The sequence below is a fragment of the Protopterus annectens genome, chromosome 5.part1, assembly GCF_019279795.1.
Source record: "Protopterus annectens isolate FY-2018-M chromosome 5.part1, PAN1.0, whole genome shotgun sequence".
In the NCBI taxonomy this organism is placed as follows: domain Eukaryota; kingdom Metazoa; phylum Chordata; order Ceratodontiformes; family Protopteridae; genus Protopterus; species Protopterus annectens.
The window spans coordinates 51661599-51688933 of record NC_056736.1 but is presented as its reverse complement, the minus strand read 5'-3'; the positions used below and the strand labels follow the sequence as shown (position 1 = coordinate 51688933).

The window sequence follows — 27335 nt, the reverse complement described above, 5'->3', positions numbered from 1 at the left end:
TTTATCCAGTGAAAGTTTGTTCCACCAACTTCTGTTGACATGTGCACTATTTCTCTATTAATGGCATATCTTCACATGCACTTTCCATGCAACATGTCATTTGCAATTTTATGTCACATTCACCTGTAGAGTTCAGATGAAAAACTGAATAAAAACCATGAATTGCTTTTATTTTAGACAATAACAGTCAATGAAAATGAATAATGGACATCCACTCAACAAATTACTTAAAGGAAATTAAATTTAATGATTTAGTTGGTTGCAAATATAAAGTGCTGAATTAGACAATGATGCATTATGTTTTTAGGAAAGAATACTTCTTATGTGCACAAACACACACGCACACACACACACACACACACACACACACACACACACACACACACACACACACACACACACACACACACATGCATATGCATGCATACTCACACACATTTATACATATAGCTGAATGTATGCATAGCAAAGTTTCTCACTCTGAACAAGTGTGCCGATGTTTGTACATTCTTGAAAAAAACCTTTTTATGAAAATTGGAAAGGTGTCCATTTAACAATCCAGTCACATACGTATTTCCATAGCAACAGGATTATCCATGCCTCATTCTCTGTTTCTCAAACACTGTAGCCCTTTCAGTATGTAATTTTTTTCATTCAGTTTTACTTCAAGAGCAATCAAAGACAGAAAAGGCCCAGGAATAGTAAAAAAGCAGAGACGATGCATCTACCATGCATTTCCTGTCTTGTCACATCATGGTCAATTTGCTGAAGTTGACCTTCAGACACCCTGTACGATAAAGGTGAAAGGTATGTTTAAAAATGAAATACATGTCTAGCTGCTCATGTTTGCTTAAAATTCTATCTGATTTATGAATAATGCCATGCACATTTTATTACAAAACTGTAAAAATCAAACTCAGTTTCTGAATTTGTTATGCTTCTGTTATGCTGCTTGTAAAATATCAAATGATCACACGATGTACTGCATTTAAATGTCACATAATTCAAATGAAGCAGAAATTGTTTGAAGCCCCAAGCTGGGCTGGGATGTCTGATTCTGATCACAGAAATACAGATGGATACTCACGGAGGTAATATCAGCACATTTTCCATGATTCATAATATCTGCTTAAGTGAGGCCTTCCATTCACTCTGTTCTCTTTTTGAAGCAAGTTGTTTTCATTTCTAAATGTCTGTCATGTTTGTCACATGCATATCTAAACTGTGCAATTACTTATTTCACTAATGCTTCCTTTGGCATGATATTTATCTTGCAGCTTCCCCTTTATCTGCCTGGCACATGTATTCCTAAATCATGTAATTATTTAAATCTCTAATACTTCCTTTAGCAGAATATTCCACTTGGAGCTAACTTTTATATCAAGAAAATATTTAAATTTCTCAAAAATCATCATTGTTAATTTATTCTTATACCTTTTACTCCTGATCACTTTTATTTGATAATTGCAGAATCAAATGTTGAGTGGCAGTATTGGGAGAAGGCAAAATGCCTGGAGGTTGTCTGCAGGGAAGCAGCAAATTATGTGAGCACTTTGCAGAACTGGAAGACAATATCCATCAGGCATGTCAGAAAAAAAGTAGAGAGTTCACTATAGGTGAAACAGACGGTATAATTTATTAAGATCCAAGAGCATGAAAAAATGTATTTTGGCCAGAGAGGTCAGACTAAGAGGAGTTCAGTTTAAATTTTATGACTGTGATGTTGAATGGTTAAAATTCATATCAGCAGAATGTGACTGTAAACTTGGCTGAACTCTGAATTACTACAGGAGGAATAAGTGAAAATAATAGACTTGAAGGAAGCAGCAGCTTACAGAAACCATAACAAGATTGTTACTCTCTGGATGCATGGGTTTATTATACTGAAAAAAAGTTGTACTGGGTGTTCAGAACAAAATGAGAACCTTGATTGTAAAAACGTTTTATGGCATCTGACTTTAAGGACTGGTGAATAAGAAATGAAAATCTAGATATCTAGGCTCTATGTTGAGACCTGTTGAGGATAAGGGCCTCTGAATAAAAAAGAATGAGGTCACAGAAAGTCTGTTCTTTCGGTTCTAGGTACGTGTGAGATGATTTCAAGCAAAAATGTATATGGATTGTGGAGACAAATAAAGAAGCTTCAAAGGACTCCATCACTGAGGCACAGTGGTAAAAAGAATGAAAAAAAGAACATTCTAGGCTGTGAAAAATAGTTAAGTAAGGCAAATAGTATATTAAAAAAGGGGTTTATAAGGACTGTTCTGCAAGAAGTCAGAGGGGAATACTTCAATGGAGGTATGAGAAAATAACAATAAATATAAGGAAATGGCAGAGCAGTACAGGTGCACTGTGACAGTATGAATGGTAGGATAGGACACATTCTTTCCAAGTAACATGAGGAACATGCAGTAGATTATCAGCCAATATAATAACACATCCTGCATTATAACTGCAAGGTCAGCCTTACAGAAAACAGATAGCATGCAATCATTTACACGGGTAAACTTAAGTGTGGAAATAGATGCAGATGCATAGACTAGAGCTGTATAATTATGATACATCATGATCAACTTAGAGGTAAGGAGCACTTTGAGATGTCAGTCTTTAATTTGCACTTCCTACTAAATGGTTTACCAGAACACTAGCGCCAATATCTGCCTAGACATTTTCAAGTTGCCTTATTCCCATTTGCTGTTGGAAGGTAAAGAGCAGTTGCATCATGGGATGGGTTTTCCCTGTACAATGGGAAGTTCTATTTTTTGCAACAGTAGCAAGTGCTACAACTGATGGTTAAAGCAAGCAGACCCTGTAATGTTTATTCCTGCTAAGTGTGTGCAACTTATTTAGGTAACTTATTTAGGTAACTTAGTTTCCAAAATGTGAGAAGGAGTTAAGTCTCTACATAGCACATATAATAAAATGAAGATGAATGTACACACCTTTTAAATTCTAAACAAGAACAATTAAGTGCCACTTTCTATATAATTTCTAAAAATGTATCACTCAAGGGCCACTCAAGTAATACACGTGACAAGTTAAATTTAGTTTTTACTTTTCCTAAGAAAAGGGACAGTTTCCTAAACTTTGAGAACATTATTCTCAAAGTAGGAAAGTATTTATGTCTAAGTAATTAATTCCGGTAACATGAACACTTCAAATTAGTCTCTACCAGGACACTAGCATGAAGAAACTATTTTTCTTGAAATGTGGTAAGACTGTTCCTATTTCTTTTTAAAACTGTTGTTAAATTATTTCAAGTGCAAGTGTATTAATTTTATTTTAATTGACTTTCTTTTATTAATGTCCTCCACTGAAAATGGGCCCCCAGCCCAGTGGACTAACCCAGTTAAGAAAAGACAAATAAAATAAATAAATAATAAATGTTAATGTCGGGTATTTAACTTTATTGTTATATAGGATTAGAATATTACAATTTAGTTATTATGCATATATATATTAATTTTGTTGACAGACTTTCTCTGTCAGTACTTTTTTTCCATTTTGCTTCTTAAATGATTTATAACATTTCTTCCGTTTGTGGTTTTGTGGCATTACTTAAAAAACCTACCTGTGTGAGTAATATGAAGAGTGTGGAAGAATACAGAAACATATATATATATATATATATATATATATATATATATATATATATATATATATATATATATTTATTGTCATATGTCAGAAACAATAGATTAGGGATTCAATAACAAGTGTGCACATGTCATCCCAGAGGCTGTACAATCGGCCATCTTTGAGCAACAAGCAGCAGTGCTCATCAAATATGCAGGATGCTAAGCAACCCGACATTTCAGCAGCACTTGTCATGACTAGAACTCAATCTAGTAGTGTTGTTGAGGTGCAGTAGTGCTCCAGTGCACACTATAAATACAGGATGGTAAATAAGCTTCACGTCAGTAAATAGCACAATACTAGCAAATGCAATATGGAATACTCAATTAAATGGCAGGGGAGACTAACAAGCAACTGGTTATCTGTAAATAGATTCATGTGCAAACTCTTTTATCATAATTAGGAAGGACTCTAGAAATAATTATGGCCTGTGAGAAACACTTTTGTAGAATTTTAAAAATTAAATGTTGACAGAAGGAGATCAGAGTGACTTTATCATGCATTTTTCAACACGAAAAGAAGGCTATAATTAGAATTCTTATCATTAACTACTACTAAGTGCAATTCAACCATCTTTTACACAAAGTCCCCACATTTTATAAATGATTTAGAGGGAGAGAGCTGGAATATACATAAAAAAACTTTTCCTTGCCTTATATGTATTAAAGAAACAAAAATAAAGGTGTAATGGCAAAGTACACACATGTAAAAATGGGGATATATTGAGAAGATTAATGCATACTTATAAAATCCTTCCCAAACAAGTAGTCATTGAGTAAACAATCAGTTGTGTCAACAATCTGCATATTAGGACTGTAGCTAGTGAGACTGTTAATACATCCTAAGCAGTTATGTAGTACAGTGCAGAAGGATATGCTGCAAAAACAGAACTGTCATTTTGAACAGCATATAAACAGAAGGTTATGCTTCAATGCACTTTTACAGATTTCTAACAATAACAGATGAGACACGTATGTAGTTGGGAGATGAAAGATATGGTAAAATGACATATATTAAGATGCAAGTTATTCAAGCAAGAACTCATGTGGAGGCAGTTAATTTACATTGGGGTTATTTGTGCAAGATTGTTAGCATATGCCTATGGACATGACTTAGCTATCTATGATAGGGAGACCACACATGGATAGTTAGCCCTTAAAAGAAATAAACTAAAAAAGTTTATCTGCTAGCAGTATCTTGTAATGACATCTGCTACATGAGAACCATTTCACTTTTCATTTTAGTGTGCTTGAAGTATAAATCATTTTTGGCAGTGTAACCACCATATTATGTGTGTACCTCATGCTGAAGTTGCCACACATGCACATTTAAGTACCGCCTGTCAAAGTACATCTCTGAATATAGAATCCCATCATAATCTAAATCAGAATTTGGCCTGAAGTGAGCCTTGTTGAATATGTTTATAATACTTGCATGCCAGTATAGAACCACAACTCACAAAGAGGTGCAACATTAACATCAAATAGTAAGTGAACATTTGAAAATTTGTATTTCACATACAACAGCAGTACACTGACCAGTAGAAATGTTGATATACTCCACTCATGGGTCACTATATCCATTGTGCAGATAATCACAGAGAGAAGTTGCCAGAGGCAAATTCTAAGAAGTTTTTGACAAATAGCAAATAACAATTACTATTGCATAACATTGATTACTTAATTGTGCTAAACAGATTGCAACTAATACAATGCCATTCTAGGCATGTTCATAAGGAAGTACATGAATGTATTAATGTCACCTACCCACCAGAAAAGACATAACAAAGCATCACAACACAGGTCCTATCACACTTTGTGAATATTTTGCAGCATGACACATATCAAGAACTGATGTATAAGCCATTCTTACTTTTGACTACTACTTTGCAAACAAAGAAATAAATGGCATACACCACTGGGGTCGAACATTTGCAATGCACATCAAATTCCTCTTCCCCTGCACACTAACTGATGATGCCACACAATAATTCATACCACAGTTGTCATACAACACGCACTTGAAAAAATAACTTGGGCATAGTGTTGCAATGTATATGCCTTCTTTTAAAGAGAGTACAAAAGTTGTTATTTCTCTCCACTATTGTAAATGTTTCCATATAGTGATATAATAAACATCATTTCTTTTGGGGAAGCAAATCCTGCCTGTAAACATTCTCTTTTACACTCAGAAATTGCACCTTACCAGACTCACACTTGCCTGATGTCATAGTTAATAGAACTATATATCAACCACTAACTCCACAGAGATAATCATATGTGACATGTCATGAAGCACACACTTGAAGGGATTATATCAATAATGTGGTGTAATGGTTATGCCCCCCCAAAAGTATAGTCTGAGTCTTCAAAAAACCTTAACTCTGTTAGTGTGCCATACCACAATCATTTGGGTAAGCTATTCCTGTCAATAGTGTCTGACAATCATTCATTACCAAGTTCAAATCCCTGCCTAAGTCCACACTCTAAAAAGTGATGTAGTATCTGCATCTACCACAGAAGACCTTATGGTACAGGTGTCAGAAAGGGCACACCTCAAAGTCTGATCTAAGCAATGTTTTGACTAGTCATGTATCCCAAATTTTTTTTTGAGGTATCAAAAGGCTTTATCCATGCTACTGTTCATAAAACTGTTAGACTGTTAGTCATACCACCATCTGTAGGGGTAAGCTGTTCCAGTCTGTCGATGTTATTGTGTGTGTGTGTGTGTGTGTGTGTGTGTGTGTGTGTGTGTGTGTGTGTGTGTGTGTGTGTGTGTGTGTGTGTGTGTGTGTGTGTGTGTGTGTGTGAGTATCTATAAGGTGGCCATGGTGGTGCAGCGGTTAACATTGCCACCTCACAGCAAGAGGTTCTCCGGTTTGATTCTCGGCTGGGGTGCCTTCTGTGCGGAGTCTGCATGTCCTTTCTGTGGTTGCATGGGTTTCCTCCGAGTGCTCCAGTTTCCTCCCACATCCCAAAGACATGCAGTAGGTGGATTGAACAGTCTAAATTGGCCCTAGGTGTGAGTGTGTGCATGTGTGTGCCTTCTGTGGAAGGTTGGGTGCCGGGCTGGCAACTTGACACTGTAAAACCTCACTGCCAATCATGAGTGGACAGATGATCCACTGTGGTGACCCCTAAGCAGGAAAGCCGAAAGAAGAAGAAGAAGATATATTTATATATATTACCAGATTTATAAATCTGCCTATGTCCACATACTATAGAAGTCAGTATTTACTGTATGAGCCACAGAAGAAGTCTTACTGTAAGTGTCACAGGATGCATACTTGAATGGGAAAACTTCATCAGTGTGTTGAAATGTCTATGTCTGACCTAAACAAGATAGAATGATTTAAGGGGAATGTCATATAATGTAATGTTTCATGTCACTAAACTCACACACACATCATGTTAAACTTGCTGGATTTGAACAGTTATTTATCTGAGTCCACAATCTATATGACTGTGTATTAGCTGCACATGTCAGAAAATAAGTCTTACTTCATGTCTGAGACAGAAAATATTTGAAGGCATTGTGGATGAAAAATGAGTGAAAGAGTAGTTTAAGTCTCCGTCTTGTGTCAAGGTTTTGCCTGAATGAAGATGTACACACCACAAGTGATGGACACTCCAGTCATCTCTGTAACTGTGGTATAAAACACATGCACACTACTTAGTGATTGTCATATTCAAACACTTGCCTACCTAGGTCCACAAGCTAAAGAACATGCAACAATTTCTGATGACTCAGGAGAAGTATTACTATAACTGTGAGATGGAGCACATTTGAATGTATGACCTTATTTGTGTACTGAAAAGCATATGTCTGGGCTAAAAGTGAATAAAACTGATGGGAGCCCTTTCCTGGAGTAAATGTTTATCTGAAGTGGAATTGTACACATTCAGACTGCTGGGTAAGCCAGTCTTAACTAGCACCATTGTTACACACACTCATTTTAGTCAGTCATTCCTTGGTTCAAAAACTTACCTAAGCACACAATCTAACGAATCATGAATTAACCCCTCACACCACAGAAGTCTTACTTCAAATGTGAGATATAGCACATTTGAAAAGATGACCTCATCAATGTGTTGGAAAGCAGATGTTTGGGTTAAAGGGGACTGAAACTGATATCAGAGCTCTCTTCTGCTGTAAATTTACACAGCACATCTGTTGTTTAAGCCAATCCTACCTAAAACTAGAGTCATGTACACACTGATACAATGAGAGAGTGCTGCATTTGAACACATACTTATCTAAGTATATAAGTTGGAGCACATTGTATCAATTGCCAGCACCACAGGAGAAATCTAACTGCAAGTGAGAGATAGAACACATTTAAATGGATGGCCTCATTGGGGTGTTGCAGAGTAGATATTTGACCTACAATGGAATGAAATTTATGGGGATTCTTCTCTCTGAATAAACGTTTCTCCTGAGTGGAAGTGTACACATCAGATTTTGAGGTTAAAACCAATTATAAACCCAGTCTCCAGTAGAATCCACTAAAAACATGGACTGCATTCCAAGTAAAAAACATGAGTTTTATTTAGCACTTTCATCTAGTTATGTCAAAAGACTTCTTCAGAATATCATTAAAACTAAACATCTGAGTTAAAATACTATAATACTATACCATGTGAATACATCATACCCAATCAAAAAACAACAATTTTGGTTCCACCCCCTGTGAGTCATTCAAATAAAGAAAGAACGTAAATTTTTATGATTCCAGAAAGGCTGATACTATTCTAAATAAATAATTTCTGTATATTAATTTTTAAGAATAATATTACTGATGTATTTATTATAGCCATTTCTATTTAATATTTCACAATTGAACATAATATACATATTTTTTTGCTCTGTACATATATTTTCTAACTAATATAAATTTAGATATTGACATAAAATTACATTTTGTAGTAACATTAACATGGGGGAAGTTAGATTTTTTTCAAACAGTCAAAACAGTAGGATTAGGCATGTGTGTGTTTTATGAGTCATGTGGAGTTTTTTTTTGAAGTGAAGAAAAGTTATAAAAGGAAGTGATGTATTTTAACGGATTGTCTGATGAAGTTTAAAATTATTTAAACGCAAATGCTTACATATACGTTTACATATACATTTGGTTATTTTTGTTTTAAAGTTTGTGTGTTCGAAGTATGTTTCGTTGTAATAAATTTTCCACTTGATTCCGGTTGGTGGCTTTTTGCTTTTATTTATTGTTTTACCAGTTTGTTTGTTTTGGAAAAGAAAGAACGTAGTTTTAAAACATTTGCTGTAGAAATGCTGTCATTTAAACCTGGTGGTACTTGTGGATTTAATTTTAGCTGCCAACAAAGTTCTTTGTACTCTAAATCCTACTTAGAACTAGAGTCACACATATGCACACACACACACACGCACACACACACACACACACACACACACACACACACACACACACACACACACACACACACACACACACACACACACACACACGTCAATTCCTGTATTTAAACACCTATCTCAGTGCTCAAGCTAGAGTACATTATATTAAACATCAGCACCAATGGAGAAGTCTGACTACAAGCATGAGATGTGGATGACCTCATCACTGTGTTGAGCAGATGTTTGTGTTACAAGGGAATAAAAATGATGGGAAAGCCCTCTTCCTGTACAAATGTGTTTCCTAAGTAGAAATGTATACATTAGATCTGTGGGTAAAGCCAATCCTAAGCAGAAGAGTCTCACACACACACACACACACACACACACACACACACACACACACACACACACACACACACACACACACACACACACACACACACACACACACACACACACACACACACACACACACACACACACACACACACACACACACACACACACACACACACACAAACTCATACTAGTCAAGACACTGCTGGATTTGAACTCTTACCTATCTAGGTACACAGGCCAAATTGCATTATATTAATCATGAGAACCACAGGAAAAGTCTGACTACAGGTGTGAGACAGACTACAGTTGAATGGATGATATCATCAGGGTGTTGCAGAGCAGATCCATCCGTCCATCCCTCCATCTATCCATCCTTCAATCCATCTTTCAATCCAACCATTCAGGACCCCCTTTTTCCATTTTGTATTTGGGGTTGGGGTGAGAATTCAACAGTGTTAATCATTTAGAGCCAAATTTCACACTGCTAGGTGGCTAAAGTTTGGTCTAAAAGGGAATACAATTGATGGGGGTGCCATTTCCTGGTATAAATGTTTCTTCTGAGTGGAAATGTACACATCAGATTTGTGGATGAAGCCAGTCCTATCCAGCCCTAGAGTCTCTCTCTCACACACACACACACACACACACACACACACACACACACACACACACACACACACACACACACACACACACATATACAGAGGAAACACTCATTGATGGATTTAAACACTTACCTATCTAAGTACATAAGCTAGAGATGTTATAGCAACTAACAATACCAGAGGATACATCTTACAGCAACTCTGGGACAGCACAGAAGTGTACATCATAAATATGGTGAATAAGAATGTGGATTGACAGGTAGACAAAACAAAGATATATTGATCATGATTCTTTACATACTGCAAAGATAACTCATACATCATTTCATTCATGGGCAATGTGATACCGTGAATGATCCATAGGCATTGAACATTACAGTATATTGACCATATAAATTCTGGATGATAACCACAGCTGTCAAATAGTGGAGTGATACCCAAGCATTCCTGACTGTTCAGCTGATGATCACTGTATGCAAGTCTTCATTAGCCAGTGTGTCATTGTCAATATTTACTAATGGTTGTACATTGTGCAATGTAAAGACAATATAAACATATAAACATATGAAAGTACAATACTTAATACCACTCAGCAAGTATGTGTCCAAAGGTCCCACACCATTTTCCATCATTTGCAAGTCTAATGTGTTGGTGAGCAAACAGAATCGGCAGTATGTAGTAGTTAAACAGCATCATAGTCAACTAATCATATCTTGACTAAGAATAGCCACTAAAGCATACACAAGTAATACAAGCCACTGACTTTACTTTTTTTGTAAATCACTTACTGAAGCACATCATTGCAATCACATTTGCATCAATGATGGCAAAGTCTTAGCAACTGTGGAATTATTTTTGAGTTTTGGTACTTAAAACAGGAATGAATAGTGGTCTATGGTGCTCCATGCTAGGCTTTGTGCAAGTAAGGTGTGCAGATGTGTCAGCAGTTTTGATTATGAGCAATTTCAGAACAGATGTGTGCTATATTAGCATTTTCTGTGTCATCATTTAAACATCTGTCATGATCATTGCAGTAAAGTAGACTTTCTATATATAGTTCTCACTATCCACATATTTGTTGACTGTCCACACGTTTAAGGCAAGTTGTGCACATCACTGAGTATTGAAGTCACTGTATGATAACATACCTCTATGTGTCAGACTTCACATACTTCAGGAAATGCAAGCTAATGCGAAATACTTCATCCTAGTGCCACTTAAGTGTATAGGAGCTATGATTTTACTGGGTCTATATTACTAGAACGAATGCTTAAATGTTCGAATCTGTAAAGGTTGACCTTTACAGATTGAACACTTAAACGTTTGCAATAGTAAAAAAGTATACAAAAAAAAACAAACATGTAGAAAGGGTTTAGGCAGGGGGGCAAGCCCCCTGGACCCCCCACACCCCTTGCTACTTAAATATACCAACTCCGAGATAGCACTTCAGTGAACTACAGTGCAGAAATGGGAAATTTCCCATTATCTACACTGTAGCATGATCTTGGAGTTGGTATATTAAATGTGGGGGGTGCAGGGGGGCTTGCCCCCCTGCTTAAACCCTTTCATTTTTTTTTTCTATTGTGTATTTTTTTTTTAAATTTTTGTAAAATTTCGATCGCTTAACTGTTTGATCTCTAAAGGTCAACCTTTAGAGATTTGAAGATTTAAGCGGTCGAGTATCTAATATAGACCTATTTTAACCTGTACCTAGTCTTTTAGAATTTGTCCCCCCATAAATTCTTGCTTTAACATGATGTCTGCCTCTTAGAGTATAGAAGGTATGAGGAGGGTGCGATAATTCTGGACTATACAAACAACCAAGCAGGCTACTGATGGTGAAATAACATATGTATCTATTATTTCACAAGGTAAAACATTATGAGAAATAAAAATGTTTATAATTTTGTAGCTGATGCTGGATTCCACCACCTTCTAATATGCATTTGCAATCTATAGATATGGACCATAGCTAATTATGCTACAAAGAAATGCAAATATTAGGTATTAAATCACATATCTGAAGGAAAAATGAAAGCAGTAAGAAGCAAGGAAGTATGTTTGCAGCATACTTCATAACAGTAATGACAAGTGAAACATCCCATGTAATAGGGTCTCAGATTCAGACTACCATTTGCACTGTATGTGGATTACCACAGCTAGTAGTGGGACATAGTCTCCAAAACATGTAGTCAGTGCAGCTAGGGATGCAGTATAGTGGTTTCCTTTACCTATGGTTATACTGATTTAAGTGCTGCTTAAGGCCTGAGGGTCTTAGGTTTGCAATCCCTGCCATATAGTGTACATTCAGCCCTACAGTCTGGTCATCATTTGATAATAACTGTCACCTCATAATGCTACCGATCATTCTTTCTATAGTGCAACAAGGCTAATCACAGTAGTGTGAGAGGAAGCATTCTAATGCATCCAAAGGCAAAAACTCATCAGTTTTTGTCATAATACATGAATTGTCATGTGCTGTCAGTTTCAATTATTGCTTCATACAAGGCATTATGCAAAGATTGGTAAGACAGAAGCAAAAGGAGAAAGAGAGAAAAAGACATACAGACAGACATAGGGAGAGAGGGAGAGAGTGAGAGATGAGTTTTGTGAACAGGCCATTTCCTGCCATCTTTGTGATGTGTTACTCTTTTCATTGTCATTACAATAATTCTGTCATTCTGCATACAAAAAAGGCGTTTAAATAGGGAACACGTAGGGGTAGGATACTGGAATAATGACATAAGCAGTATATTGGTGAGTTAACATATGCAGTAAACACTTTCACGCATAATATTTTATATGAAAAGCAATTAAATAATGTTTGAGATACTTCTGGATTCAAACACTTGACAATCTGCAAGTGCATTCTACAGACCTGAGCATTATCTGAGAAGACTGCATAAGAAGTCATATTTGACATAATAAAGTTCAGGCATTTGAAGGAATAAAGACAAATATCTAAAGCAGCAGAGCATGCATGCATCAGGCTTCTTCACAGTAATTAGAGTTGTAACATCCCATAAGATGTACATTACATCCTGCAGCCTATTAAACATATAAAATAGCTATCTCATTCTAGTGCTTTCAGTCTTTCTTTCTAAAGCATAGTGGAGCTAAGCACAGTTGCACAAAGATGACCCCATCACTGCAGTCAAAGGTAAAATCTTCAGTTTTTACCTTAAGAATTAAAACACCATTTACTGTCATTTACAACTGCTGAATGATGCCATGCATTTCACAAATGCTGAGGATCAAAACTGAAGGTTTGTTTTACGGGCCATCTAAGGTAATGTGTGTTGTGTGTGATTCTATTTTGTGGACAGATTAAATGTATGAAAAGAGGCTGATAGGACAGTAGTGAAAATGGATGGGGGCACTAAACAATCGTAGTACACGGGGGAGAAGAATAAAGGGATGTGCAGGATGGTGGTTGGAGAGCACCATAGCTATCCACTTCTTAAAACATAAACGTACTTCTAAAAATAATCTGGGGAATTTGCATAGTTATCACATCAAGTGTATATATACACTTATATATAATTGTATATCATCATCATCATCATCATCATCACCTTCTTTCAGCTGTTCCCACTAGGGGTCGCCACAGCAGATCACCTGTTTCCATTTCTTCCTGTCCTCTGCATCTTGCTCTGTCACACCAACCACCTGCATGTCCTCTCTCACCACATCCATAAACCTTATCTTAGGCCTTCCTCTTTTCCTGTTACCTGGTAGCTTCATCCTTAGCATCATTTTCCCAATATACTCAGAATCCCTCCTCAGCACATGTCCAAACCAACATAATCGTGCCTCTCTGGCTTTGTCTCCAAACCTTTCAACCTGGGCTGACCCTCTAATATACTTATTCCTAATCCTGTCCACCCTCGTCACACCCAGTGCAAATCTTAACATCTTTAATTCTGCCACATCCAGCTCAAAGTCCTGCCATTTTGTCAGTGCCACTGTCCCAACCCATATAACATAGCTGGTCTCACTACCCTCTTGTAGACCTTCCCTTTCACTCTTACAGGTATTCATCTGTCACAAATCACTCCTGACACTCTTCTCCACCCACTCCATCCTGCCTGTACTCTCTTCTTCACCTCTCTTCCACACTCACTGTTACTCTGAACTATTGACCTCAAGTATTTAAACTCATCCACCTTTGCCAACTCTACTCCTTGCTTCCTCACCATTCCTCTATCCTCTCTCTCATTCACACACATATATTCTGTCTTAGTCCAGCTGACCTTCATTCCTCTTCTCTCTAGAGCATATCTCCATCTCTCCAGGGTCTCCTCCACCTGTTCCCACTACAGATCACAATGTTATCTGCAAACATCATAGTCCATGGGGACTCCTGTCTGATCTCGTCTGCCAACCTGTCTATCACCATTGCAAATTAGAAAGGGCTCAGAGCTGATCCTTGGTGTAACCACACCTCCACCTTAAACACATCTGTCACTCCCACCACAGACCTCACCACTGTCACACTACCCTCGTACATATACTGTACCACTCTTACATACTTTTCTGACACTCCTGACTTCCTCATAAAATACCACAACTCCTCTCTAGGCACCCTGTCATATGCTTTCTCTAAGTCTACAAAAACACAATGCAACTCCTTCTGACATTCTCTGTACTTCTCCTCAACACTCTCAGAGCAAAGATCGCATCTGTAGTGCTCTTTCCCAGCATGAAACCATACTGCTGATCACTAATAATCACATCCCTTCTTAACCTTGCTTCCACTACTCTTTCCCATAACTTCATGCTGTGACTGATCAGTTTAATCCCTCTGTAGTAACTACAGCTCTGCACATCACCCTTATTCTTAAAAATTGGTACCAAAACACTTTTTCTCCATTCCTCAGGCATCCTCTCACTTATAATGTTGCATGACCAAATGGACTGAATCAGGTGTGTCAGACATGCGCACAGATGAAGTGGAAAGCTGTTTATGGGACATATTTTTTTTGGTTGGACAAGTGAACATTTTTTTTTTAATTTTTTTGCAGAAGGAGAAGAATATTAGGTAAGACTTTTAGGAATAAGGGGGTTAGGTAGGTAGGCTAGGTTAGGTAGCAGGCAGAGAAATGCAGGACAGTCAGGACAGACAGGGGTACTGATGGACACAAAAGGTTATGAGACAACATGATATGTGATAAGCAGGCACATCCTTGTCCAACATGAATACAGTGAGAATCTAGTCCTCACCCTCAGAGTAATCAGCACTCTCGCCTATCCACTATTTGCAGGTAGGATTGCTAAGAAATCTCATACAGGAAAAAGAAACACCTGCTGACCGAAGTGTTCCACTGCATCTTCTTGTAATAAGGTTTTGCCCCCACTTATTTATTTCCTGTTTAGAAGTTAGGGCTTGCCTAGTTTGCCTGGTGACATTACTGTCTCTTCAAAAGCAGTAATTTTGCACCCAACTTAGATTAACTTCCAATAGGCAGAATTCACTTATCAGAGAATAATCTTCCAATTTCTGTTATTGGACAGCAGGGGTGTGGTTTTAGTCTAGGCAATATATATGTTGTTGTATTAACTGTTTTTCCTGTACCTTCAGCCAGTAATATAGTTATAAACAGCCAAAATGAGAGGTAACACTTTTTACGATAAGAGGGATCACTCATCAAATGCCACAGTTGAAACAGCAAGTAGTTTTTAATAAATCCAGTTGAGCACTTTCATCCCAAAACAACCAAGGGACTTCATCAAAATTGTATATCAGTTCTTTTTATACTGATACCTCATGTTATCACTTATACATTTTAAAACTGTTTTGCTTATAACAAATGCAGTTTATTACTTTTTTAGTTTTGATAACTTTTTGATATTTTTTCATTACAAAGTATATTTATGTTTTTATACAACTGCTTTATCTAATTATTTTTATTTTTTTCTAGTGTGTTTTATTGTATATTAACAGGGAGATAGCTTTGAATGTCTAATTGATGGCATGGGGTATCAGCATAAAAGGAAGTGATGTAAAAGGAAGTGATGCATTCTTTATCTTTGATTCTGATGAAGTCAGTTGGTTGTTTTGGGATGAAAGCACTCAATTGGATTTATTAAAAAGTGTTTGCTACTTCAGTTGTGCCATCTGTTGTGTGCAATCCCTCTTGTCTCCCACGGTGTTATTTATTGGTTTGGTTGGTTATTTGTTTTGTTCTGTAATGCTCTTATTGTCTATTAGTAATATAGTTATGTTTGTTTGATGGTAAGGATTGTGACTTCATATATGAAATGTTTAACTGTAAATGTTTAAACTGGCCAGGTGTAATGATAGAGCCAGATTTACAATAAACTGTTAGAACTACCACATCATTAAGCTCTTTATCTGCCAACTACAATAAACACACTTCTTTATAAGACAGACAATTGCCCAACCCTTAATAACTTAATGCAACACTACTCCAGAAGAATTTTATGCTGTAGAGAAGAATTACTAATCTCTACAACTAAATCATCTAATACTGCAAGTGAATTTATATTCAAATAGCACAGCTAAACTTTGGAACCACTTACAAGTACCACTAAAATCCATTCAGAATGCAAAATTATTTAAAACTCAACTAAAACTCCACCTACCAAATCAATGGATTGATTCTTATACATCTTCAAGATAAATGTTACTGTTATCCTCAGCCATATCATCAAACCATTTATCTTCATTCCGAATCCTATGCCCCACAGCCATCTCACCAATGTGTTGATAGTTTTACTAGCATCTACCAGCTTTATACTTACCTTTGTGACACAGATAACCCCCACCTTTATAGTTCTAAAGTAAACCTTATGATACCCATATATATAATTGTCTCTGAAACATCTTTATACCCCTTACATGCTTACTGTTATTAGGTGGAAAGCTATCAAAACGCACATTATTGCACTGAAGTATATGTAGAGCATCCATCTGGAACACAGACATTTTGGATTTATTATTATTACTTTAAGGTTGAATTGAAAAGAACAGAAAACTTTCCTGAAGTGCTGCATTTTCTCTGTGTAATGCAGCTCCTGCCTGAACACAATTCACAGACTATTGCATGTGAACCATAACATTTTCAAGTACAACCTAGACTAAAATGGTATAGCAAAATTCCAGAAAACTCCCTTCACCCAAATATATAAAAGTGCAACAAGTTATTTATAACTTGCATTAAAGAAAAGATGGGCACAGTCTGAAAATTCAGATATTAATAAATATTTAAACAAATGCATACTAAGCAAATATAGCAGAGCATGAAATGCCTTTCATAGTAGTAGTAGTTATAGCAGTAATGTTAAGGAAAAAAGGTGGAATACAGGTCAACAGTAATTGTCTTATATGTTCTCTAACTAGCTGCTGACAATATATTTTAAAACAGGAGCCAGGAAAGTAGGAGAAATAAGAGACTGATTGAAGCCACTGGTGAGCATGAATTAAGTAGTAAACAGAGTATTCATTCATGACCAAAAACAAGTATTTATAAAGGATTGTAACTGAAGGCCTAAAGTGTTTTCAGTGCATTACTGCAACCAAATGCAAAGCATATGGCAATGTCTAAATGCAGTACAATGTCTTTAACCAATTTTATTACATGTAAGCATTCATGCTGTTAGTATAGCAAATGTAAAACCCACTAAATCTTGATAGCATTTTTACCATGTATGACTAAGCACTTCTCTTATCATTTTGCCCAAGTACACATAAGCACTTCCCATAATAGTGTTCCCCTCCATAAGCACTTCCTGTAAATTCTGTTTTACTTCAATAAAGATTCATAAAACTAAAATTGCTTTAAAGTAAGACATTGAATGTTGTATAATGTCATTTGTGAATTTATAGTGTGTTTTTCTCTTTTATCTCCCCTTTTTCACTATTTTCTTATTTTAATTATGCATTCCTTTACTGCGGTGGTAGTGCTGTGGTAGCATTGTCGCCTCACAGTTAGATGTTGCCCATTCAATCCTCAGTTAGAGCGTCTTCTATGTAGCAACATGCATGAACAGGCGTTCCTTCATTGAAGGTTGTGTGTTAGGCCCGGCAAGCCAGCACGTAAAACTCTACTGCCAATCATTAGTGAACCAGAGTTCCGCTGTGGCGACGCCTAACCGGGAAAAAGCTGAAAGACACAAACAAACAAACAATTATGCATTCCTTTGTCATTTTTTATTAGCTTTCTCTCCCATTTCTGTTTGTTTTTTTACAGATTCAAATTCTTCAGCAGTAGCCCAGCCATGTGCCTCCCAGGTAAGAGAGTGTTCACCCTCTGGCCATTCAGGAATGTCTTCACAAGATCAGTGAGGCAGCACCAGTCCTGCAGGTACCCTCCAATGTGGGAGCCTGGCTAACCTCACTAAATGGTGACTTGGCTAAGGACATACTGGAGCAGATTATGGACAGATGGCTTCAGCCAACTGAGGCACCTATTCATCAGACTGAAGACTCTCTGCCCAAGCTGGTGCAAACTACTGAACTACCACAGACACTGTCGCCTCAACATCAGCATCTTCCACTACAACACCATCTGACAATGGAAATGTTTTAGAATTTGTGGGCTGGGGGCTCTTGCTGGATACCACTTGTCATCACCCCTCCTTCCATTATCCTCTGTCCTAAAACATCTTACCTAATTCCCACCCACACTACCCTTTTACTTAAAGAAGTGGAAAAATAGGAGGTCTAACCCCTGCTAAAACATAGTAACCCCTCCCCTCCCACCTCCTCCAGCACAACCCACTTAATGCACAATTTCCATTCCTGCTGTGCCTCTCTCTTGTTGTGGCTCCCCTTTTTCATTCTTGAAAGCAAACAACAGGGAATCCACATGAGGATACCCCTATATAAAGCATAATGAACCCCTTTATTTTTTTAAAAAAATTAAAGATAAAAACTGCTCACTCCTCTGCTTACCTCAAGCCTTTCAGGCCTGACTGCAGATAGACATGTCTATCTGCAATGCCCAAATACATACAATGTCATATGAAGCCTATGGCTTTCATGTAGTTCTTCACATATACTTAATGTGGGTCTATATTAAAAGTGTGAAGAGGCATTACATCGAACTGCAAATGGTCAAAATAGTGATTTCTTTCCCTGGGAAATAAATCGTTAGTACCAAACACACACACACACACACACACACACACACACACACACACACACACACACACTATTTAAAACAGAACTAAGTGGGGGGCTTCACCCCCCCACACACGCACCCAGTGTGGGGGGGCTGTACCCCACACACCCCCAACTAAATATACCAACTCCAAGACTGCACTACAGTGGGGTAAAGGGCAGTGCTACAGCTCAGACCAAGTGACTTTTTTCCCTGGGAAAAAATCGCTGGCCTGAGCCTTAGCTATTTTTAGAATTCAGTCTTTATGTGACGCTGAAGCAGCATTCAATGTAACACCTCTATGTGATTTTAATATAGACCCCTTAATGCTTATCTTTATCTACTTTATGCTTTTGCCATTAGTGGGTGTGTCTTTCAAAATGTCTTCACTTTTCCTTTTTCTCAGACTATGAATACCATCCTAAGTTCCTTCTAGTCTGCCATAATTAAATTTGTTCACAGAATTAAATACTAACTTGTTATGTCAGTAGATGGCTCATAAGGCTATTGTTATGTTGATTTCCATAGTAACACAGTTAAAGCTTATATATATATATATATATATATATATATATGGTCTATATTACAACGGTGAACTCACAGGAGTCTGAACGTTGTAATATCAAACCCACATGTTTGAAACATGAAAAAAGTGAAGCCACAGAACACCAATTTTTTTCCCAGGGAAAAAAAAAATCAGTGTGCTGTTTTTGTGGCTTTGCTATTTCCCCCACTGTGGTGTCATCTCGGAGTTGGTATATTTAAGTAGGAGGGGGGGGCGAAACCCCAAGTTTAAAGTGTATATGTTTTTTTTTTTTTTTTTTTTTTTTTGTACCAGAACAGAGATTTTTGTCTCTGGGGAAAAAAATCACTGTTCTGTGTTTTTGTACTTTTTGGCTTTCGAACTTCACAGTTCGATATTACATAGTTCGAACTCCTGTGAGTTCAACAATGTAATCTCTCTCTCTCTCTCTCTATATATATATATATATATATATATATATATATATATATATATATATATATATATATATCCCTGAGGGATGATTTATAACTTACAGATGAAGATGTCAAATCACATCTGTACTTTTCTATTCAAAATAGCACTGATCCTAATCAGTGGCAGAGTATGTCATTGGAAGTGATATGGGAATGTTCAAACTCAGAATTGCTTAAAGTGGCAAACACAATTCTATATAAGAAACTGTAGTTAATGATCCAAAAGGTTAAAGTAAGGATAAAATGACATACATAATCTGTATTAAGTCTTAGTTTGAAAAGCTTATAAAAGACAGCTGTGCAAGGAAGGGCTGCTAACCAGACTTATGCTAAAATATTAGTTATGATATAAGGAAGACATCAGAGCTTTCACCTGTCTTAAAAGTAATTCTGTCAATTCCAAGGAGATTAAAAGTGCTTTTCCCAGTACTATGAAAATTTGTGTTCAGCATTATGTCAAACCTCAAATGCAAAAACAAATCTGTAGATAGACAGATTTACCAAACTATTCTGAAGGTGATATTTTTAATTCACATGCCATCATTTGTGAAAATTAGGATGAAGTCATTTAAAAATACCAAAGCCCATAGGAAATCTACCAGGATAGATAGCTTAACAGCTGAACTCTCTTCCCCTCTTCTCGTCGTGTTGGTCTGTTTATCTTTACATGGCTCCTCGTCAAGCACTCCATCTTTTGTGCAACTCAATCTACTTTTATTGCTTTCAACAAACCAAGTAAAAAAATAACTGCTAGCAAGTAATTTCAGACCTACATCACTACTAAATAGCTAAGCTAAAGTAATTGCTAAAGTCAGTCTGAAGAGGATGCAACCACTTCTATCCACATTGTTGATGAATAATAGGCTGCCATTGTTGTTAGTAGTGCGAGTGTGCGCTTCTTCTGAGCCTTTATAATACATTTCCAAGTAGCCTTCCTTCAATCTGCTGCTTTGATAGACATCTTTGCAGATTTTAAAAAGGTGTTTTGACTCAATATTTCCTCCATATCTGTGACAGATTATTGATTCCTTTGGCTTCCCTACTGTTTGTCTCACAATAGCTAGGGCCTGTGCAAATATTTTACTGCAATGAATCAAATCAACTAAGTCTTTTTTGTTCCTTTTCCTTGAAAAGAAATGCAAGGCAAGTGTATCCCACTCTTTTTCCAATTTTATGGTACCCTTTGAAACACTAGGTAGATGCCTTGAAAAAAAGGCACAAAACAGTTTTTTTTTATTGTGTATCATTAAGTCTTCCTTGTTTGCAGGTAAGTGCATGTTAGTCTCTACAGACCCACAAAAGAAAATTAATGTCTTTGAAAAAGGCATTCATCTCTTTGTTCTTATACTGGGTCTTAAAATTTACAGTGCATAAACTATTACCCTGTAAAGTATATGGAGAAATCTATTATAATTTCTGAATAGCCTTTCTTTCTGTTTTTTTCAGTGATGTCCCTAAATAACTTAGAATATTTTTGCACATCTATCTACCCAAAATGATCTATATTAACTTCCAGCCATTATGGGAGAAGCTTTACCCATGCATTCATTTACTGGAGCAAATTCATTTGGATAGTATATAATAGAATAGCAGCTGTTAGTATTATGTTGAACCCTTTATTTTTCTGCATGACAATATAAGTACCTCCTCCTTTCATCAAAAACATGGCTAAAGAAAATAAAGACAACAATTATACAATCAGTGTGGAGAACTGCTAAAAAGGTGTTTGGGCTCTGGTCACTGCCCACGCATTCATTTTCACTCCAGCATTTATTTATCATCAAACAATCATATCACCAACATTGTATTCAGTCAGTACCCAATATCCTTGACTTAGGTTCTGCTTTGGCCTTTCTTTTGGAGCAAAAATTCTTTACTTAAATAGTAAAAATCTTGACAGCTATTCTTATCACTCACTGAAGTACTAATGAGGACCTCTGCACCATTACCCTATCTGGTATCATCCATACTTTATCATTAATTGAAGGAAATGCCACTATACAGACTGACTAGGCAGTAGTGTGTACTTATGTTAACAATCCTTGTTCAGTGTTGAATTATATTGAATGATATATTCAGCATTTTGTCTGTGTCTTCAATTAAAGTATGAAACATTTTTAACTAATTAGCATTCAATCTTCACACTGTTAAATGTTCCACTAAAGTGTTTTTTTTCATTACCGGATTTGGTTCTATAACACCAAGCTAACTGATACTAAAACGAATAGGGCTCCTGTGTAGTATACAGCTGTTACAATACCCTTGTTAGAATAGAAGATATACACATCACCTAAGGATTAGCATGACCAGTTTTCAGACATCCCAGACTGTCCCAGTCTCTCACACAATTTCCTTAGAAGGTTAAGAAATATGCCAAGAATATGAGGAGTCATGGCACTTGTATCCCATAATGGATACTATATGCCAACATATAGTACGAGATTGGGATATTCTAAATCTATGACTTGCATAGCTCAAGGATTATATAATAATAAACAAATACAAATCTAGACTCACATGGATTCTATACATCTTTATCCAGATATGAAAAAAAAAACTGTACTCCACACAAGGGTGATGAAAAATTCAGGCTATTATTAGCTATTAAATAGTGGAGAAAGACAAACAAACAAACAAAAACTATATTACATTGAGCTCAGTATATATGTATCATATTCTGAAAGGTGTAAATTACTAATCTATAGTTTAGCTCTGTTGATGACAGGCTGATCCCATTTCATATAACAAAGCATATATTGATGGCTTTGGGTATTGTGTTTTGCACAAACACACTAATGGAACTGAACCCTTACATGGGATGACATAAGAAAGCAACAGATAATACATTTGAATAACATGGCTTATGTATTTTTATTTTTTTTTAGCAGGATATCTGTGAAAACTTGAAAGTCTCCAGCTGAGATTAATGTAATTTCTCGATGCTTCACTTTTAAAATAAATTTTGACAAGCATGACAGTCATTGATGAGCATAATACAGTTAAAGTACTGGGACCCAGTAACATGGACAAAAAATCCTGATGTCTAGTAAATGCAGAGAACATTTAATGGCATAGTGCGTGTGTGTGTGTGTGTGTGTGTGTGTGTGTGTGTGTGTGTGTGTGTGTGTGTGTGTGTGTGTGTGTGTGTGTGTGTGTGTGTGTGTGTGTGTGCATATGTGAGAGAGTGTGTGTGTGTGTGTGTGTGTGTGTGTGTGCATACGTCAGTGTGTGTGTGTGTGTGTGTGCATATGTGAGAGAGAGAGTGTGTGTGTGTGTGTGTGTGTGTGTGTGTGTGTGTGTGTGTGTGTGTGAGAGAGAGACAGAGAGAGTGTGTGTGTGTGTGTGTGTGTGTGTGTGTGTGTGTGCATATGTGAGATTGTGTGTGTGTGTGTGTGTGTGTGTGTGTGTGTGTGTGTGTGTGTGTGTGTGTGTGTGTGTGCATATGTGAGAGTGTGTGTGTGTGAGTGTGTGTGTGTGTGTGTGTGTGTGTGTGTGTGTGTGTGTGTGTGTGTGTGTGTGTGTGTGTGTGTGCATATGTGAGATTGTGTGTATGTGTGTGTGTGTGTGTGTGTGTGTGTGTGTGTGTGTGTGTGTGTGTGTGTGTGTGTGTGTGTGTGTTTCTTTGTGGTCTTTAAGTCTAAGCATTTTGCACTGCCATAGTAATATCTGTGCTGTCTGCAGATAAATTACACATAATTATGTCTCATTGACTTTCTTGACTTTAGAAGAAGGATGCAACTAAACAGATTAATTAACAAATCCACAAAAGCACATCACCTCAAATGTAATAAAAATAGTTTGAGAGAATCTATGCTTGATAAAATTGTTAGAGCTGTCTTATTTATTTATTTCATCTGTTATTTGTTAGCCAGATAAATAGGTTGATTCAAATGCTCCCCCTTTTCCAACACACTCTTAGTATTATGCTTATGTATTGTACTTTTATATGCCTTTGCATTAGTTGCATGCCATGTGTTTTCACCTTCTTTTCCCTTTAATCTTAGTCACATCTACTATGCAGAATTGGAATGGGTTTTATATAAAGAATTTCTTTCATCACCAAAAGATGTTTGGATTGCATTGCAGTAACATAAACATGTAACATGTGATATTTATGCTATATGCTAGTACTTATACTAGAAATATTCCAGTAGTATATTCTAGTATTGGTGGAAAGCTATTTTATATTTATGTAGTAATGTCTTCATGACTACTGTTTCAATATGGTGCATTCAGGACAATGTAAAGAATTTAAAATAAAAGCTGGCATGCATATTAACAAATAAATGCAGATACATTTAGCATGTTATTTAAATACATCATATGAACATATTCTATTAAAATACATATTTATTTTTTAATGGTGCTGTACTGCTGTTGCCATAAAATTGATTTTTGGAATACAGACTGCAGGCATAACAGATATTCATAATGCATAACTGCAACCGGGAGACCAGAGATGATAATTTACTTAGCATGAGCAGTTGTGAGGGTTTACCAGGGCTTGCAATAAAGAAACTAAGCTTGATAAAAGTAGCTACAGGAAAAGAAGTTTTAAAGAATAAATATATCATATTATACATGCACAGCACCTTGTGAAGAAAGAGTTGTAGTGATGTGGCACAGCCCAGACAAGCAAAACAGAATGGTCAGGTGACCTTAACAATTACAAACAAAAAAGGTTTTAATTTGTTGAGTGCACACAGCAGCTGTGTAGTCCCATGCTTATACAGGTTAAAATGACAGCAATCCCATATTTGTATTGCTCACCAATGTAGAGCACCCATATACCATTAACAGCTGCTGCACATTGTTGGTAAGATGGCAGTATGGTCAGTGCTGCATGCTTTGCAGTTGTACTAATGTAGAATATAGTAGACCTGTCACAGACAAAGTACCCATCAGCATCGAAGGCCAAAAAATCGTGTTCATACCTGTTTCTTTTTCTGCAGGATGCTGCAGTGGCTAACACATTTCTTTTGTTTCATAAGAGTGCAAACAATGCACTGGCATCACACAATGGGTAAGTGACACCTGCATTGCAACTCATTTTCTGGAAAGCCATTATGGATCAGGTTATAAATGGTTATAAAACACATAAGAGAGCTTCCCCTGTAGGTCAGATACTGCTACAGTACCACACAAATTCCAAGATCCAGCTGACAGATTAAATCCTGTGGCACATCACCATACTGAGTCAAGAAGGACAATGCCTACAAAGGGCATATGAGTAGAGCCGCAACAACAATACATAGAATGCATGGTGCACATTTGTGTAGAATGTTTTGCAAAGGATCATGGCCCCATCATCCTTAGTACATAGCTGTGCCCACTCCTTCCCATCATATATGATGAAAATACCTGGTATAATGCATTTGGCAGTAAAAGCAAGGCATGTCCTATGTCCTTCAGAGCCTTATCCAAGGTCCTACACTGACTTTCATTGCTTGTTTCCTGGTGAACTTCTATGATAATACAAAATTGTTTAACATGCCTTTGCATGTACTGTTGCCTTGAAACACTGGGTTTATATTAGAACACCGAAAAGACCAAATGTCGAACGGCTAAAAGATCGAAAATGCCATTCCTTGAGGTGTTTTTTGTGAGATCATTGTGCAATGAAGATTATAAAATTTGCTATTTTCCCACTGTAGTGCAATATCTGAGTTGGAATATAAAATTAGCTGGAGATGTGGGAGGCACACCCCCCACAAAAGCGATTTCAATTAATGGCATTTTCGGGTTTTAAGCCATTCAACATTTGGTCTTTTTGGTGCTCTAATATAGACCAGAAACACTTGCTTTGAGATGTGTATTTTGTACCACCCAGTAGAACCTATCAATTGGCAGAGAAAAAATAGTTGAGCCATGTATGTTGCACAGCTCAACTTTTAGCCCTAGAGTGTTAGGCAAAGTAAGAAGTATTTAATAAAAATTACCAAAATTAGGGACATTTTTGAAATTCTGCTATTGTGGCAATGGATTGGAAGATGGTATAATGGTTAAAGTATTTAACTCACAGACACAAAGTACATGATTTATCACCTTTGAGACAAAATTGAGCAAATTTAAAATGACTCACAAGGACAACTAGCCTAGTACTTACTTATGAACATATATTAATGTAGACTTGCTCAAAATAATTTCCAGTTTTAGGAGCAATGATGCAAAATTTGCAGAACAAATTATAGATTGCCCTCAGAAATATGGACAGCTGAGAAATATCTTCACACAAGAGAAACACGCTCCAGCCGCTGTACTGAAACAGTGTGCTATGCAGTGCAGAGTTCCTGGTAAGTAATGAAGACAGATTCCTGATTGCATTTGTTTTACCTCTCTAAGGGAATCTTCAGATAAAGGTTGTGGTGCTCACATAAGTGGGTTTACAACTCTGTGCATATCCATTTTATATTGCCTGACCCTCGTATTTGTGTGCTACATTCATGAATAGCCTAAGCTTCATGTACTATCTGCCTCACAGACTGTGGAATGGTTTAAAAAGATGAATGATTGATCAAAATGAAGAGATAGTGCATATTTTTATTTCTCTATTTATTTTTTGTTTTTGTTGGGCGGACCAGTCCTCGTCACCTTATTTAATTGGACAGCAACCCCTGATCGTGTGTAATTTACATGGCAGCATTGCAAGTTGGACACTGCACTTATAAATGTTAAAGTCCTTACCTGGTGAAGTCAGGTGTGCATGCTGCTCAAAAGACTTCCTTATAATCAGAATATGATTTTGATCATGCACTGTGAATTGCTATGGATGCATACCAACAGTGGATTAAACCAAGTCATGTGTGGTGGATGATAGTGGTTGAACACAGTTCACATCGTGAAGCCAGTGTAGGTGTCAGGGTGATGCCATTCACTGAGTAATGTGATTTTTTTGTGTGTTGTTTCCCATAGTTCAGGTTATGAAATATATAACTGTGATGTGTCCAGTGTTGTGCTTGTTTTTTGGGGTTGCTGATAAGTGAACATACACAGGGACTAAACAGCATGATCTCCTCGTTCTGCAGTTTGGGGACATTATTGCACAGGAAGACTGTGACACTGCCAGGAGAAGAGATGGTTGTAACTTTACATATTACTACCACAGTTCCTGTCATTTACCATTATTCATGTTTTATGTTCATGCAGCAGTCACAGAAAATATCTGGTGTTGTCAGGTCCTCTTGGACTTTCAGTACAAGGTACATCACATAATCACTTCTGTATGGTTGTGTTATGTGGTTCAAGGTGTACATGG

The 27335-nt window shown here is 36.8% G+C and overlaps 1 long non-coding RNA gene across 1 annotated transcript in view; it reads left to right on the top strand.

Annotated features, from left to right (window-relative positions):
• The first annotated feature begins 623 nt into the window (after positions 1-623).
• LOC122803321 overlaps positions 624-27335 on the top strand; it is a 57317-nt gene continuing 30605 nt past the window's right edge. The window contains exon 1 of the long non-coding RNA XR_006365107.1: positions 624-807. This is a non-coding gene — a long non-coding RNA (uncharacterized LOC122803321). The remainder of the gene's footprint in view (positions 808-27335) is intronic.